Consider the following 13,805-nt stretch of genomic DNA (forward strand, 5'->3'; position numbering starts at 1 on the left):
CCGTGTAGTACTGAGTGGAGTACAGTGCCTGTACTGCCGTGTAGTACTGAGTGGAGTACAGTGCCTGTACTGCCGTGTAGTCCCGATTGGAGTACAGTGCCTGTACTGGCGTGTAGTACTGAGTGGAGTACAGTGCGTATAGTGCCGTGTTGTACCGAGTGGAGTACCGTGCCTGTACTGCCGTGTAGTACTGAGTGGAGTACAGTGCCTGTACTGCCGTGTAGTACTGAGTGGAGTACAGTGCCTGTACTGCCGTGTAGTCCCGATTGGAGTACAGTGCCTGTACTGGCGTGTAGTACTGAGTGGAGTACTGTGCGTATAGTGCCGTGTTGTACCGAGTGGAGTAAAGTGCCTGTACTGCCGTGTAGTACTAAGTGGAGTACAGTGCCTGTACTGCCGTGTTGTACTGAGTAGAGTACAGTGCCTGTACTGCCGTGTAGTCCCGAGTGGAGTACAGTGCTTGTACTGCCGTGTAGTACTGAGTGGAGTACTGTGTGTATAGTGCCGTGTAGTACCGAGTGGAGTACAGTGCCTGTACTGCCGTGTAGTACTGAATGGAGTACAGTGCCTGTACTGCCGTTTATTCCCGAATGGAGTACTGTGTGTATAGTGCCGTGTGGTACGGAGTGCAGTACAGTGCCTGTACTGCCGTGTAGTACTGAGTGGAGTACTGTGTGTATAGTGCCGTGTAGTACCGAGTGGAGTACCGTGCCTGTACTGCCGTGTAGTACTGAGTGGAGTACAGTGCCTGTACTGCCGTGTAGTACTGAGTGGAGTACAGTGCCTGTACTGCCGTGTAGTCCCGATTGGAGTACAGTGCCTGTACTGGCGTGTAGTACTGAGTGGAGTACTGTGCGTATAGTGCCGTGTTGTACCGAGTGGAGTAAAGTGCCTGTACTGCCGTGTAGTACTAAGTGGAGTACAGTGCCTGTACTGCCGTGTTGTACTGAGTAGAGTACAGTGCCTGTACTGCCGTGTAGTACTGAGTGGACTACAGTGCCTGTACTGCCGTGTAGTCCCGAGTGGAGTACTGTGTGTAAAGTGCCGTGTAGTACCGAGTGGAGTACAGTGCGTGTACTGCCGTGTAGTACTGAGTGGAGTACAGTGCCTGTACTGCAGTGTAGTACTGTGTGGAGTACAGTGCCTGTACTGCCGTGTAGTCCCGAGTGGAGTACAGTGCTTGTACTGCCGTGTAGTACTGAGTGGAGTACTGTGTGTATAGTGCCGTGTAGTACCGAGTGGAGTACAGTGCCTGTACTGCCGTGTAGTACTGAATGGAGTACAGTGCCTGTACTGCCGTGTATTCCCGAATGGAGTACTGTGTGTATAGTGCCGTGTGGTACGGAGTGCAGTACAGTGCCTGTACTGCCGTGTAGTACTGAGTGGAGTACATTGCCTGTACTAACGTGTAGTCCCGAGTGGAGTACTGTGTGTATAGTGCAGTGTAGTACTGAGTGTTGTACAGTGCCTGTACTGTCGTGTAGTACTGAGTGGAGTACAGTGCCTGTACTCCCGTGTAGTCCCGAGTGGACTACTGTGTGTATAGTGCCGTGTAGTACTGAGTGGAGTACGGTGCCTGTACTGCCGTGTAGTACTAAGTGGAGTACAGTGTCTGTACTGCCGTGTAGTCCCGGGTGTAGTAGTGTGTGTATAGTGCAGTGTAGTGCTGAGTGGTGTACAGTGCTTGTACTGCCGTGTAGTACTGAGTGGAGTACAGTGCCTGTACTGCCGTGTAGTACTGGGTGGAGTACAGTGCCTGTACTGCCGTGTAGTACCGAGTGGGGGACTGTGTGTATACTGCTGTGTAGTACCGAGTGGAGTACAGTGCCTGTACTGCCGTGTAGTACCGAGTGGAGTACTGTGTGTATAGTGCCGTGTAGTACCGAGTGGAGTACAGTGCCTGTACTGCCGTGTAGTACCGAGTGGAGTACTGTGTGTATAGTGCCGTGTAGTACCGAGTGGAGTACAGTGCCAGTACTGCCGTGTAGTACCGAGTGGAGTACTGTGTGTATCGTGCGGTGTAGTACCGAGTGGAGTACATTGCATGTACTGCCGTGTAGTACCGAGCGGATTACTGTGTGTATAGTGCCGTGTAGTACCGAGTGGAGTACAGTGCATGTATTGCCGTGTAGTACCGAGTGGAGTACTGTGTGTATAGTGCCGTGTAGTACCGAGTGGAGTACTGTGTGCATACTGCCGTGTAGTAATGACTGGAGTATAGTACCTGTACTGCCGTGTAGTACCGAGTGGAGTACTGTGTGTATAGTGCCGTGTAGTACCGAGTGGAGTACAGTGCGTGTACTGCCGTGTAGTACTCAGTGGAGTACATTGCCTGTACTGCAGTGTAGTACTGTGTGGAGTACAGTGCCTGTACTGCCGTGTAGTACTGAGTAGAGTACAGTGCCTGTACTGCCGTGTAGTACTGAGTGGAGTACAGTGCCTGTACTGCCGTGTAGTACTGAGTGGAGTACAGTGCCTGTACTGAGGTGTAGTACTGAGTGGACTACAGTGCCTGTACTGCCGTGTAGTCCCGAGTGGAGTACTGAGTGTATAGTGCAGTGTAGTACCGAGTGGAGTACACAGTGGTGTACAGTGCCTGTACTGCCGTGTAGTACTGAGTGGAGTAGAGTGCCTGTAATGCTGTGTAGTAACGAGTGGGGTATTGTGTGTATAGTGCCGTGTAGTCCCGAGTGGAGTACAGTGCCTGTACTGCCGTGTAGTACCGAGTGGAGTACAACGCCTGTACTGCCGTGTAGTACTGATTGGAGTAATAGTGCCTGTACTGCCGTGTAGTACCGAGTGGAGTACTGTGTGCATACTGCCGTGTAGTACTGAGTGGAGTACAGTGCCTGTACTGCCGTGTAGTACCAAGTGGAGTACTGTGTGTATAGTGCCGTGTAGTACACAGTGGAGTACAGTACCTGTACTGCAGTGTAGTCCCGAGTGGAGTACAACGCCTGTACTGCCGTGTAGTACTGATTGGAGTAATAGTGCCTGTACTGCCGTGTAGTACCGAGTGGAGTACTGTGTGCATACTGCCGTGTAGTACTGAGTGGAGTACAGTGCCTGTACTGCCGTGTAGTACCAAGTGGAGTACTGTGTGTATAGTGCCGTGTAGTACCGAGTGGAGTACAGTGGGTGTAGTGCCGTGTAGTACTGAGTGGAGTACAGTGCCTATACTGCCGTGTAGTACTGAGTGGGGTACAGTGCCTGTACTGCCGTGTACTACCGAGTGGGGGACTGTGTGTATACTGCCGTGTAGTACTGAGTGGAGTACAGTGTGTATAGTGCAGTGTAGTGCTGAGTGGAGTACAGTGCCTGTACTGCCGTGTAGTACCGAGCGGATTATTGTGTGTATAGTGCAGTGTAGTGCTGAGTGGAGTACAGTACCTGTACTGCCGAATAGTCTGGAGTGGAGTACTGTGTGTATAGTGCAGTGTAGTGCTGAGTGGAGTACAGTACCTGTACTGCCGTGTAGTACCGAGTGGGGGAATGTGTGTATACTGCCGTGCAGTACTGAGTGGAGTACAGTGCCTGTACTGTCGTGTAGTACCGAGTGGGGGACTGTGTGTATACTGCCGTGTAGTACTGAGTGGAGTACAGTCCCTGTACTGCCGAGTAGTCCCGAGTGGAGTACTGTATGTATAGTGCCGTGTAGTACAGAGTTTAGTACAGCGCATGTACTGCCGTGTATTACCGAGTGGAGTACTGTTTGTATAGTGCGGTGTAGTACCGAGTGGAGTACAGTGCCTGTACTGCCGTGTGGTAGTGAGTGGAGTACTGTGCCTGTACTGCCGTGTAGTACTGAGTGGAGTACTGTGTGTATAGTGCCGTGTAGTACCGAGTGGAGTACAGTGGGTGTACTGCCGTGTAGTACTGAGTGGAGTACAGTGCCTGTACTGCCGTGTAGTTCCGAGTGGAGTAGAGTGCCTGTACTACCGCGTAGTACTGAGTTTAGTACTGTTTGTATAGTGCTGTGTAGTACCGAGTGGAGTACAGTGCCTGTACTGCCGTGTAGTCCCGAGTGGAGTACGGTGCATGTACTGTCGTGTAGTACCGAGTGGAGTACTGTGTGCATACTGCCGTGTAGTACTGAGTGGAGTACAGTGCCTGTAATGCCGTGTAGTACCGAGTGGAGTACTGTTTGTATAGTGCCGTGTAGTACCGACTGGAGTACTGTGTGTATAGTGCGGTGTAGTACCGAGTGGAGTACAGTGCATGTACTGCCGTGTAGTACCGAGTGGAGTACTGTGTGTATAGTGCCGTGTAGTACCGTGTGGAGTACAGTGCCTGTATTGCCGTGTAGTACCGAGTGGAGTACTGTGTGTATAGTGCCGTGTAGTACCGAGTGGAGTACAGTGCCTGTACTGCCGTGTAGTCCCGAGTTGAGTACAGTGCTTGTACTGCCGTGTAGTAGTGAGTGGAGTACTGTGCCTGTACTGCCGTGTAGTACTGAGTGGAGTACTGTGCCTGTACTGCCGTGTAGTACCGAGTGGAGTACAGAGGGTGTACTGCCGTGTAGTACTGAGTGGAGTACAGTGCCTATACTGCCGTGTAGTACTGAGTGGGGTACAGTGCTTGTACTGCCGTGTAGCCCGAGTGGAGTACAGTGCCTGTACTGCCGTGTAGTACTGAGTGGAGTACAGTGCCTGTAGTGCCGTGTAGTCCCGAGTGGAGTACAATGCCTGTACTGCCGTGTAGTACTGAGTGGAGTACTGTGTGTATAGTGCCGTGTCGTACCGAGTGGAGTACAGTGCCTGTACTGCCGTGTAGTACTGAGTGGAGTAGAGTGCCTGTAATGCCGTGTAGTACCGAGTGAAGTACTGTGTGTATAGTGCCGTTAGTACCGAGTGTAATACAGTGCCTGTACTGCCGTGTAGTACTGAGTGGTGTACAGTGCCTGTACTGCCGTGTAGTGCCGGGTGGAGTACAGTGCTTGTACTGCCGTGTAGTACTGAGTGAAGTACAGTGCCTGTACTGCCGTGTAGTGCCGAGTGGAGAACTGTGTGTATAGTGCAGTGTAGTACTGAGTGGAGTACAGTGCATTTACTGCCGTGTAGTACCGAGTGGAGTACAGTGCCTGTACTGCCGTGTAGTCCCGAGTGGAGTAATGTGTGTATAGTGCATTGTAGTACTGAGTGGAGTACTGTGTGTATAGTCCCGTGTAGTACTGAGTGGAGTACAGTGCCTGTACTGCCGTGTAGTACCGATTGGAGTAGTGCGTCCATACTGCCGTCTAGTACTGTGTGGAGTACAGTGCCTGTACTGCCGTGTAGTACTGGTTGGAGTACAGTTCCTGTACTGCCGTGTAGTCCCGAGTGGAGTACATTGTGTATAGTGCAGTGTAGTACTGAGTGGAGTACAGTGCATGTACTGCCGTGTAGTACCGAGTGGTGTACTGTGTGTATAGTGCCGTGTGGTACCGAGTGGAGTACCATGCCTGTACAGCCGTGTAGTACCGAGTGGAGTACTGTGTGTATACTGCCGTGTAGTACTGAGTGGAGTACAGTACCTGTACTGCCGTGTAGTACCGAGTTTGGGACTGTGTGTATACTGCCGTGTAGTACTGGGTTGGAGTACATTGCCTGTACAGCCATGTAGTACCGAGTGGGGGACGGTGTGTATACTGCCGTGTAGTACTGAGTGGAGTACAGTGCCTGTACTGCCGTGTAGTACCTAGTGGGGGACTGTGTGTATACTGCCGTGTAGTACTGAGTGGAGTACAGTACCTGTACTGCCGAGTAGTCCCGAGTGGAGTACTGTGTGTATAGTGCAGTGTAGTGCTGAGTGGAGTATAATACCTGTACCGCCGTGTAGTACCGAGTGGGAGACTGTGTGTATACTGCCGTGAAGTACTGAGTGGAGTACAGTCCCTGTACTGCCGTGTAGTACCGATTGGGGGACTGTGTATATACTGCCGTGTAGTACTGAGTGGAGTACATTGCCTGTACAGCCCTGTAGTCCCGAGTGGAGTACTGTGTGCATACTGCCGTGTAGTACTGATTGGTGTACGGTCCCTGTACTGCCGAGTAGTCCCGAGTGGAGTACAGTATGTATAGTGCAGTGTAGTACTGAGTGGAGTACTGTGTGTATAATGCAGTGTAGTACCGAGTGGAGTACTGTGTGCATAGTGCCGTGTAGTACTGAGTGGAGTACAGTGCCTGTACTGCCGTGTAGTACCGAGTGGAGTACTGTGTGTATAGTGCCGTGTAGTACCGAGTGGAGTACAGTGCATGTACTGCCGTGTAGTACCGAGTGGAGTACTGTGTGTATAGTGCCGCGTAGTACCGAGTGGTGTACAGTGCCTGTACTGCCGTGTAGTACTGTGTGGAGTACAGTGTCTGAACTGCCGTGTAGTCCCGAGTGGAGTACAGTGCATGTACTGCCATGTAGTAGTGAGTGGAGTACTGTGCCTGTACTGCCGTGTAGTACTGAGTGGTGTACTGTGTGTATAGTGCCGGGTAGTACCGAGTGGAGTACAGTGCCTGTACTGCGGTGTAGTACTGAGTGTAGTACATTGCCTGTACTGCCGTGTAGGACTGAGTGGAGTACAGTGCCTGTACTGCCGTGTAGTCCCGAGTGGAGTACAGTGCCTGTACTGCCGTGTAGTACTGAGTGGAGTACAGTGCCTGTACTGCCGTGTAGTCCCGAATGGAGTACTGTGTGTATAGTGCCGTGTAGTACCGAATGGAGTACAGTGCCTGTACTGCCGTGTAGTACTGAGTGGGGTAATGTGTGTATAGTGCCGTGTAGTACGGAGTGGAGTACAGTGCCTGTACTGCCGTGTAGTACTGAGTGGAGTACAGTGCCTGTAATGCCGTGTAGTCCCGAATGGATTACTGTGTGCATAGTGCCGTGTAGTACCGAGTGGAGTACAGTGCCTGTACTGCAGTGTAGTACTGAACGGAGTACAGTGCCTGTACTGCCGTGTAGTCCGGAGTGGAGTACAGTGCCTGTACTGCCGTGTAGTCCCGAGTGGAGTACTGTGTGTATAGTGCCGTGTAGTACCGAGTGGAGTACATTGCCTGTACTGCCGTGTAGTGCTAAGTGGAGAACAGTGCCTGTACTGCCGTGTAGTCCCGAGTGGAGTACTCTGTGTATAGTGCAGTGTAGTACTGAGTGGTGTACTCTACCTGTACTGCCGTGTAGTACTGAGTGGAGTACAGTGCTTCTACTGCCAGGTAGTACTGGGTGGCGAACAGTGCCTGTACTTCCGTGTAGTACCGAGTGGAATACTGTGTGTATAGTGCCGTGTAGTACCGAGTGGAGTACTGTGTGCATACTGCCGTGTAGTACTGAGTGGAGTACTGTGCCTGTACTGCCGTGTAGTACCGAGTGGAGTACTGTGTGTAAGGTGCCGTGTAGTACCGAGTGGAGTACAGTGGGTGTATGCCGTGTAGTACTGTGTGGAGTACAGTGCCTGAACTGCCGTGCAGTACTGAGTGGAGTACAGTGCCTGTACTGCCGTGTAGTCCAGAGTGGAATACAGTGCCTGTACTGCCGTGTAGTACTGAGTGGAGTACTGTTTGTATAGTGCCGTGTAGTACCGAGTGGAGTACAGTGCCTCTACTGCCGTGTAGTACCGAGTGGAGTACAGTGCCTGTACTGCCGTGTAGTACTGAGTGGAGTACAGTGCCTGTACTGCCGTGTAGTACTGAGTGGAGTACTGTGTGTATAGTGCCGTGAAGTACCGAGTGGAGTACAGTGCCTGTACTGCCGTGTAGTACTGAGTGGAATACAGTGCCTGTACTGCCGTGTAGTCCCGAGTGGAGTACAATGCCTGTACTGCCGTGTAGTACTGAGTGGAGTACTGTGCCTGTACTGCCGTGTAGTACCGAGTGGAGTACAGTGGGTGTACTGCCGTGTAGTACTGAGTGGAGTACAGTGCCTATACTGCCGTGTAGTACTGAGTGGGGTACAGTGCTTGTACTGCCGTGTAGCCCGAGTGGAGTACAGTGCCTGTACTGCCGTGTAGTACTGAGTGGAGTACAGTGCCTGTACTGCCGTGTAGTCCCGAGTGGAGTACAATGCCTGTACTGCCGTGTAGTACTGAGTGGAGTACTGTGTGTATAGTGCCGTGTCGTACCGAGTGGAGTACAGTGCCTGTACTGCCGTGTAGTACCGAGTGGAGTACAGTGCCTGTATTGCCGTGTAGTAAAGAGTGGAGTACTGTGTGTACAGTGCCATGTAGTACCGAGTGGAGTACTGTGTGCATACTGCCGTGTAGTACTGCGTGGAGTACAGTACCTGTACTGCCGTGTAGTACCGAGTGGAGTACTCTGTGTATAGTGCCGTGTAGTACCGAGTGGAGTACAGTGCCTGTACTGCCGTGTAGGACTGAGTGGAGTACAGTGCCTGAACTGCCGTGTAGTACTGAGTGGAGTACAGTGCCTGTACTGCCGTGTAGTAGTGAGTGGAGTACTGTGCCTGTACTGCCGTGTAGTACTGAGTGGAGTACTGTGTGTATAGTGCCGTGTAGTACCGAGTGGAGTACAGTCGGTGTATGCCGTGTAGTACTGTGTGGAGTACAGTGCCTGAACTGCCGTGCAGTACTGAGTGGAGTACAGTGCCTGTACTGCCGTGTAGTCCAGAGTGGAGTACAGTGCCTGTACTGCCGTGTAGTACTGAGTGGAGTACTGTGTGTATAGTGCCGTGTAGTACCGAGTGGAGTACAGTGCCTCTACTGCCGTGTAGTACTGAGTGGAGTACAGTGCCTGTACTGCCGTGTAGTACTGAGTGGAGTACAGTGCCTGTACTGCCGTGTAGTACTGAGTGGAGTACTGTGTGTATAGTGCTGTGAAGTACCGAGTGGAGTACATTGCCTGTACTGCCGTGTAGTACTGAGGGGAGTACAGTGCCTGTACTGCCGTGTAGTACTGAGTGGAGTACAGTGCCTGTACTGCCGTGTAGTCCCGAATGGAGTACTGTGTGTATAGTGCCGTGTAGTACCGAGTGGAGTACAGTGCCTGTACTGCCGTGTAGTACCGAGTGGAGTACTGTGTGTATAGTGCTGTGTAGTACCGAGTGGAGTACAGTGCCTGTACTGCCGTGTAGTACTGAGTGGAGTACAGTGCCTGTAATGCCGTGTAGTACCGAGTGGAGTACTGTGTGTGTAGTGCCGTGTAGTACCGAGTGGAGTACTGTGTGCATACTGCCGTGTAGTACTGAGTGGAGTACAGTGCCTGTACTGCCGTGTAGTACCGAGTGGAGTACTGTGTGTAAGGTGCCGTGTAGTACCGAGTGGAGTACGGTGCATGTACTGCCGTGAAGTACCGAGTGGAGTACTGTGTGTATAGTGCGGTGTAGTACCGAGTGGAGTACAGTGCCTGTACTGCTGTGTAGTACCGAGTGGAGTACAGTGCCTGTACTGCCATGTAGTCCCGTGTGGAGTACTGTGTGCATACTGCCGTGTAGTACTGAGTGGAGTACACTGCCTGTACTGCCGTGTAGTACCGAGTGGAGTACTGTGTGTATAGTGCCGTGTAGTGCCGAGTGGAGTACAGTGCCTGTACTGCCGTGTAGTACCGAGTGCAGTACAGTGTGTATAGTGCCGTGTTTACAGAGTGGATTACAGTGCCTGTACTGTCCTGTAGTACTGAGTGGAGTACATTGCCTGTACTGCCGTGTAGTACCGAGTGGAGTACAGTGTGTATAGTGCCGTCTAGTACCGAGTGGAATACAGTGTGTATAGTGCCGTGTAGTACTGAGTGGAGTACAGTACCTGTACTGCCGTGTAGTACCGAGTGGAGTACAGTGTGTATAGTGCCAAGTAGTACAGAGTGGAGTACAGTGCCTGTACAGCCGTGTAGTACTGAGTGGACTACATTGCCTGTACTGCCGTGTAGTACCGAATGGAGTACAGTGTGTATAGTGCCGTGTAGTACTGAGTGGGGTACAGTGCCTGTACTGCCGTGTAGTACCGAGTGGGGGAATGTGTGTATACTGCCGTGTAGTACTGAGTATAGTACAGTGCCTGTACTGCCGTGGAGTACCGAGTGGAGTACTGCGTGCATACTGCCGTGTAGTACTGAGTGGAGTACAGTACCTGTACTGCCGTGTAGTACCGAGTGGGGGACTGTGTGTATACTGCCGTGTAGTACTGACTGGAGTACAGTGCCTGTACTACCGTGTAGTACCGAGTGGGGGACTGTGTGAATACTGCCGTGTAGTACTGAGTGGAGTACAGTGCCTGTACTGCCGTGTAGAACCGAGTGGAGTACGGTGCATGTACTGTCGTGTAGTACCGAGTGGAGCACAATGCCTGTACTGCCGTGTAGTACCGAGTGGAGTACTGTGTGCATACTGCCGTGTAGTACCGAGTGGAGTACAGTGCCTGTACTGCCGTGTAGTACCGAGTGGAGTACAGTGCCTGTACTGCCGTGTAGTACCGAGTGGAGTACTGTGTGCATACTGCCGTGTAGTACTGAGTGGAGTACAGTGCCTGTAATGCGGTGTAGTACCGAGTGGAGTACTGTTTGTATAGTGCCGTGTAGTACCGACTAGATTACTGTGTGCATAGTGCGGTGTAGTACCGAGTGGAGTACAGTGCATGTACTGCCGTGTAGTACCCAGTGGAGTACTGTCTGTATAGTGCCGTGTAGTACCGTGTGGAGTACAGTGCCTGTATTGCCGTGTAGTACCGAGTGGAGTACTGTGTGTATAGTGCCGTGTAGTACCGAGTGGAGTACTGTGCCTGTACTGCCGTGTAGTACCGAGTGGAGTACAGTGGGTGTACTGCCGTGTAGTACTGAGTGGAGTACAGTGCCTATACTGCCGTGTAGTACTGAGTGGGGTACAGTGCTTGTACTGCCGTGTAGCCCGAGTGGAGTACAGTGCCTGTACTGCCGTGTAGTACTGAGTGGAGTACAGTGCCTGTACTGCCGTGTAGTCCCGAGTGGAGTACAATGCCTGTACTGCCGTGTAGTACTGAGTGGAGTACTGTGTGTATAGTGCCGTGTCGTACAGAGTGGAGTACAGTGCCTGTACTGCCGTGTAGTACTGAGTGGAGTACAGTGCCTGTAATGCCGTGTAGTACCGAGTGAAGTACTGTGTGTATAGTGCCGTTAGTACCGAGTGTAATACAGTGCCTGTACTGCCGTGTAGAACTGAGTGGTGTACAGTGCCTGTACTGCCATGTAGTGCCGGGTGGAGTAAAGTGCTTGTACTGCCGTGTAGTACTGAGTGAAGTACAGTGCCTGTACTGCCGTGTAGTGCCGAGTGGAGTACTGTGTGTATAGTGCAGTGTAGTACTGAGTGGAGTACAGTGCATTTACTGCCGTGTAGTACCGAGTGGAGTACAGTGCCTGTACTGCCGTGTAGTCCCGAGTGGAGTAATGTGTGTATAGTGCATTGTAGTACTGAGTGGAGTACTCTGTGTATAGTCCCGTGTAGTTCTGAGTGGAGTACAGTGCCTGTACTGCCGTGTAGTACTGGGTGGAATACAGTGCCTGCACTGCGTGTAGTAACGAGTGGAGTACAGTGTGTATAGTGCCGTGTAGTACCGAGTGGAGTACAGTGCCTGTACTGCCGTGTAGTACTGAGTGGGGTACAGTGCCTGTACTGCCGTGTAGTACAGAGTGGAGTACTGTGTGTATAGTGCCGTGTAGTACCGAGTGGAGTACAGTGCCTGTACTGCCGTGTAGTACTGAGTGGGGTACAGTGCCTGTACTGCCGTGTAGTACAGAGTGGGGGACTGTGTGTATACTGCCGTGTAGTACTGAGTATAGTACAGTGCCTGTACTGCCGTGTAGTACCGAGTGGAGTACAGTGTGTATAGTGCCGTGTAGTACTGAGTGGAGTACAGTGCCTGTACTGCCGTGTAGTACTGAGTGGGGTACAGTGCCTGTACTGCCGTGTAGTACAGAGTGGGGGACTGTGTGTATACTGCCGTGTAGTACTGAGTATAGTACAGTGCCTGTACTGCCGTGTAGTACCGAGTGGAGTACTGTGTGTATACTGCCGTGTAGTACTGAGTGGAGTACAGTACCTGTACTGCCGTGTAGTACCGAGTTTGGGACTGTGTGTATACTGCCGTGTAGTACTCGGTTGGAGTACATTGCCTGTACTGCCATCTAGTACCGAGTGGGGGACTGTGTGTATACTGCCGTGTAGTACTGAGTGGAGTACAGTGTGTATGGTGCCGTGTAGTTCCGAGTGTTGGACTGTGTGCATACTGCCGTGTTGTACTGAGTGGAGTACAGTGACTGTACTGCCATGTAGTCGCGAGTGGAGTACCGTGTGTATACTGCCGTGTAGTACCGAGTGGAGTACAGTGCCTGTACTGCCGTGTAGTACCGAGAGGGGGACTGTGTGTATACAGCCGTGTAGTACCGAGTGGAGTACAGTGCCTCTACTGCCGTGTAGTACTGAGTGGAGTAACATGCCTGTACTGCCGTGTAGTACCGAGTGGAGTACTGTGTGTATAGTGCCGTGTAGTACCGAGTGGAGTACAGTGCCTGTACTGCCGTGTAGTACTGGGTGGAATACAGTGCCTGCACTGCGTGTAGTAACGAGTGGAGTACAGTGTGTATAGTGCCGTCTAGTACCGAGTGGAGTACAGTGAGTATAGTGCCGTGTAGTACTGAGTGGAGTACAGGGCCTGTACTGCCGTGTAGTACCGAGTGGAGTACAGTGTGTATAGTGCCGTGTAGTACTGAGTGGAGTACAGTGCCTGTACTGCCGTGTAGTACTGAGTGGGGTACAGTGCCTGTACTGCCGTGTAGTACAGAGTGGGGGACTGTGTGTATACTGCCGTGTAGTACTGAGTATAGTACAGTGCCTGTACTGCCGTGTAGTACCGAGTGGAGTACTGTGTGTATACTGCCGTGTAGTACTGAGTGGAGTACAGTACCTGTACTGCCGTGTAGTACCGAGTTTGGGACTGTGTGTATACTGCCGTGTAGTACTGGGTTGGAGTACATTGCCTGTACTGCCATCTAGTACCGAGTGGGGGACTGTGTGTATACTGCCGTGTAGTACTGAGTGGAGTACAGTGTGTATGGTGCCGTGTAGTTCCGAGTGGGGGACTGTGTGCATACTGCCGTGTTGTACTGAGTGGAGTACAGTGACTGTACTGCCATGTAGTCGCGAGTGGAGTACTGTGTGTATACTGCCGTGTAGTACCGAGTGGAGTACAGTGCCTGTACTGCCGTGTAGTACCGAGTGGAGTACTGTGTGCATACTGCCGTGTAGTACTGAGTGGAGTACAGTGCCGGTACTGCCGTGTAGTACCGAGTGGAGTACTCTGTGTATAGTGCCGTGTAGTACCGAGTGGAGTACAGTGTGTATAGTGCCGTGTAGTACTGAGTGGAGTTAAGTTTGTATAGTGCAGTGTAGTACTGAGTGGAGTACTGTGTGTATAGTGCGGTGTAGTACTGAGTGGAGTACAGTGCCTGTACTGCCGTGTAGTACCGAGTGGGGGACTGTGTGTATACTGCCGTGCAGTACTGAGAGGAGTACAGTGTGTATGGTGCCGTGTAGTTCCGAGTGGGGGACTGTGTGCATACTGCCGTGTTGTACTGAGTGGAGTACAGTGACTGTACTGCCATGTAGTCGCGAGTGGAGTACTGTGTGTATACTGCCGTGTAGCACCGAGTGGAGTACAGTGCCTGTACTGCCGTGTAGTACCGAGTGGAGTACTGTGTGCATACTGCCGTGTAGTACTGAGTGGAGTACAGTGCCGGTACTGCCGTGTAGTACCGAGTGGAGTACTCTGTGTATAGTGCCGTGTAGTACCGAGTGGAGTACTGTGTGCATACTGCCGTGTAGTACTGCGTGGAGTACAGTGCCTGTACTGCCGTGTAGTA

The sequence above is a fragment of the Anabrus simplex genome, chromosome 1 (genome assembly GCF_040414725.1).
Source record: "Anabrus simplex isolate iqAnaSimp1 chromosome 1, ASM4041472v1, whole genome shotgun sequence".
Taxonomy (NCBI): Eukaryota; Metazoa; Arthropoda; class Insecta; order Orthoptera; family Tettigoniidae; genus Anabrus; species Anabrus simplex.